The sequence below is a fragment of the Tamandua tetradactyla genome, chromosome X (genome assembly GCF_023851605.1).
Source record: "Tamandua tetradactyla isolate mTamTet1 chromosome X, mTamTet1.pri, whole genome shotgun sequence".
Lineage (NCBI taxonomy): Eukaryota > Metazoa > Chordata > Mammalia > Pilosa > Myrmecophagidae > Tamandua > Tamandua tetradactyla.
Window position 1 is genome coordinate 29,847,132 of NC_135353.1, and position 4,685 is coordinate 29,851,816.

General features: G+C 36.9%; 1 pseudogene; it reads right to left on the bottom strand.

The window, feature by feature from the left end:
- Positions 1-1,849: 1,849 nt before the first annotated feature.
- Positions 1,850-2,672, bottom strand: LOC143671755 (protein FAM133B pseudogene; annotated as a pseudogene).
- Positions 2,673-4,685: the final 2,013 nt, after the last annotated feature.

Here is a 4,685-nt window from a genome sequence, read left to right on the forward strand (position 1 = left end):
CCAATTTCAGGTAAAAAGATCGAATCACATATCAAAACCTCCCAACAAAGAAATGTCCAGGATCAAATTACTTCACAGGTGAATTTTACCAATCATTCTAAGGTTAATTAAATCTAATCCTGCTCATCTCTTCCAAAAAATTGAAGAGGAAGGAACACTACCTACCTCATTCTATGAAGCCAACATTACCCTAATACCAAAGCCAGATAAAGATACCTCAAGAAAATTACAGACCAATTTCTCTAATGAACGTATGTGCAAAAATCTTCAAAAAAAAAAAAAAAAGACTTGCCAATCGAATCCAATAGCACATTAATAAATTATACACTAACAATAGGGGAAATAAAGAGCATTGAGTTTTTCTTTTTGGAGTAATGAAAATATTCTAAAATGGATTGTGGTGATGAATGCACAATTTTGTGATTATACCGAGTCACTGATTGTACACTCTGTATGGATTCTATGGTGTGTGCTAGTTAGAACTATTTTATACCCCAGAAAAGCCATTCTCTTTAAATACTGATCCAATCTTTTGGGGCCAGCCCTGTTTTGTTATGACACAGAAAGAACACTAATATATTTCTCACTTAAATCTAACTTGTCATAGTTTGTTATTAATATGCAGATACAACAAACTTTTAAAACATCACGTTTACTAAAATTCTGGTAAGAGTTTTACGTAACCAGATACAGCATACCAGGCCTGCCACTCAACTGTTTATGGTAATTCTCAGCTTCAATATGAAGCTATTAAAGAAAAATTTCAAAACCTGCTTTTTACATGCTATATATCAGCGAGGATGCTGTTAAACACAGTAATGAACTTATTAAGACAGCAAGAGTAAGGAGTTACAAAAAGTAAACATTGCAGCCTTGACAAAATTTATACAAAAAAGTAACTATTCTGGTTACATAAAATCTTCCTGACTGGTTAAAATTTGACAGTATAAGACATGCTTCTTAGAATCTTTTAACTATCTAGTTCAGAAAGTACCAGTGTTTATTTGAAATGTTTTCTCTCCAAAGCTAATGTGTAGTCAAAAGTAATTCATGTGAGAGAACACATTGTAATGCTAAAAAATATTCAGAATTATTGAAGTGGAGGTAAATTCCAAAGCTTTTGGGGTTTTCTTATGTGGCACAGGGGCATTTTGCTCTTCAGTCAAGGCAGCAGAATACAGAGCCTAAAGATGTCACTAAGCTCAATAAAGGGTGAGATTGCTGACATCCAGCTCTGACATTGCCAGGAAGCATGGTTGCTGCATCCACAAAAATAAGATGGGTCAGGATCAATGACCATCAATCAATCTTTAGCTATTCTGCTAGCTAAAGAGATAGCAATCTCCCCCCCTCAACCTAAAAGTTTGTTCCCTAGGTAAATAAAAAGTATACAAGGGAAAAAATTAAAATACACTTATCTACAGAGTCAGGATTTTGGAACATCAATGCAATCCCTACTTTGAAAATGCTAACTAAAGTTGTCTGGATATTTCTGAAAACATCTTAAAGGTGTGTTCAGATTCAATGTCTGTTGATTTATAACTAGGTAATTATAGAAAAAAATGTACACTTTATCCTTAAATATCTGAACCACTAGTATGACTGCAATGTATTATTTCCCAGAGTCATTTAGCGCTAAAGGAGAGAGAGAGAGAGAGAAAAAAAGTTCAAACAACAGGCAGCAATTATAGCCCTTTCAAACAGTGGCATCTGAGTGGCTACTGAAAGTCCAGGAGTAATTCTAAAAACAAGAAAAATAATACGTTTTAGGAAATATATCAATTTTCACAGCTGAAATTTCCTTAGATGTTGTACTTTTTCTATAAAGGAATCCTGATTTTTATTAATGTTATGGAGAAACCTTTTTCTTCTTCCTACTGAGTTTCTTATGCTTCTTTTTCTTTTTTGTTTTCTCTTTTTCTTATCCTTCAGTATGTTTCTTCTTCTTCTTTTTTTTTAACATGGGCAGGCACCGGGAATCGAACCCGGGTCTCCGACATGGCAGGCAAGATCTCTACCTGCTGAGCCACTGTGGCCTGCCCGGTTTCTTCTTTTTTGCTCATACCTCCTCCATAGAATCCGACTCTAACAAGAACCAGATGATAAAGGTTTATCTTCACGATGCATCTTTCTTTTTTTGCTGAGTCCTTTATTGTCCTTTTCTTTCTCAGTTGAATCCTTTGACTTTTTTTTTTCCCAAATTATCCTTACTGCCTGATTCAGTTTCTGACATGGAATTTCCTGAAGATTTATGTGAATAGTTCTTCCTTTTCTTTCTTCTTTTTCCTTGTTTCTTATCTCCATCCTCAGAATCTGAAGAACTGCTGGAAGAATCAGAGCTTGACGAAGAAGAAGATGAATACCTACCAGATTTCTTCTTTTTCTTTTTTCTTCTTCTGTCTTTTTTTGGATGAGCACTCATTTCCACTTAATAATTTCTACCTGTGTTTTTCTAGTTCTTTCTTCCAGTTCTCATTCATTTTTCCTTCAAATTCCACCAATGCCTTGGAGCCTTTCTTTTTCTTTTCTAGTTGCTCTTTCACTTTTTCCCAGGTGGTCCTTGGTCGGTTCAGATAATCTTGTATGGTTGTCCCTGGAGATTGGGTTGGACCCTTTGATCCGGCCATTGCTATTGGGTTCATATAAGCCACTCAGTTGTCCTGCTTCCCCATGGTGCCCAATGGCTGGCAGAGAGCATGGTCAGATGCCAAGGATGACCAGGCTTGAGAGGTGGCCAAAGCAGACCCACCACAGATCGTTTCATCCAGACCTATTATTTAAAATGGAACCTTTGATAAGATTGTTTCCATAGAGACTGTTGCACTCAATTGTGGGTGTGAGTTTTGGATTAGATGGACATGTGACTCCACTCATTCAAGGTGGGTCTTGATTAGTTTACTGGAGTCCTTGAAAGAGTGCACACAAGGAAACATGAAAAAAATGCATTGACACAGACATTTGGAAATGCAGAAGACCTAGGATGTGCCAGGAGCTGGGAAGGCTGACAGAATCTTGACAATAACCCAGGGTCCAGCAGATGTCACTATGTGCCTTTCCATGAGGGGCTAAGCTCAGAGATGAAACCCAGAATTTTGCCCCAGAGAAGTTAAGTGAGGGCCGACAGACACTTAGAGAGGAAGCCACTGGAATCAGAAGCACAAAGCAATGGACCAGAAGCAAGAACCTCAGACTCCAGCTATGTGCCTTCTCAGGTGAAAGAGAAGTTCCAGATGCCATTCAGCCTTTCTTTGGAGTCAAGGTGTCTTTCTCTGGTTGCCTTAGTTTGGACATTTTTAAAGCCTTAGAAATGTAAAATTGTAACTTAATAAATCCCTTTTAAAGAAGCCATTCCATTTCTGGTATATTGCATTCAGTCAGTATTAGCAAACTGAAACAGTGTGTGAATATTTCTCAATAAAAATACTTTTTTAAAAGGGTTATTAAGCGTGATGTTGTGGAAGAGTATTTAGTGAAACTTGAGAAAATGCTTATATTTTTCAAGGTAAAATTTTTAGAAACCAATTTAAGAACAGCATGTAAAGTGTAGTGTCATTCTTGATTACATATATGTATCTGCTTAGACCGAGAAAGATGTTTAGAAAGAGCATTCCAATGTGTTTAAATATTACAATTTCACTTGAATCTTGGTGGTAGTTCTTTCAAGCTTTCTGTATCGTGATTATTTGCAGGCTTTATGGACACCAGAAGATCATGTCCTTAAAGCTAATCCATTCCTGTGGGTACAAACCTATTGTGGGTGGGAGCCTTTGATTAAGTTTTTTAGTTGAGGTGTGGGTCTTAATCCTCTTACTGGATTCATTTATAAGAGGATGAAATTCAGACATAGAAGGCAGAGAGAAAGCCACAGAAGTTGATAGAAAAAAACATAGAAACAGAAAGGAAGTCACTGAAGCCAGAAACTGGAAGCAATTAGGCCTGAAAGAAAGGGAAAGACCAGCAGATGCTGTCATGTTCCTTGCCATGTGACAGAGGAACTGGGTATCATCATGATGATGCCTTGATATGGACATTTTCATGGCCTCACAACTGTAAGCTTGCAAGCTAAGTACCCCCTATTGTAAAAGCCAGCTCATTTCTTATATATCTACATCTCAACAGCTTCAACAAATCAAAACATGCAATTTTGAAAAATCTTACAGTAAAAAGTGGAAAGGAAAGAAAGTAGATTACGACTAGAGTATTTGATGGAGGCTGTGTATCAAATCACAGTGTTTGGTGATTGGTGAGGAGACTGCATGCATTTCAACTGTTTTTGAGTACTTGTATTATTGTGAAACAATCAATGTCAGCCCGTTCAACTACCAGTGGCAGTAATTTAGCAATAACATGCCAACTCTCATTCCCAAATGAGCACATCATTCCTTGTGCTTACAGAGTACATATCAACTGAAGGCCCAGGCTTTGGAATTATCTCCTTCTCAGCACTACAAGCTAAAACAGGATTCAGTGGAGCTAGAGTACAGCAAATATAATCATAGCCTTAATTTGCCAAATTGCAATGGGCTTCAGAGAATCTGAATGGCCTACTTATGGGAAAAAAAATAACAATGATGACATTTATTACACTAGAACCCAAATGATATAATCACTTTTCAAAACAAAGTGTTTCAAACTAAAAAACAAACCATAGCTGCTATCCAATAGGCAAAAAAGCAATGCCTCCT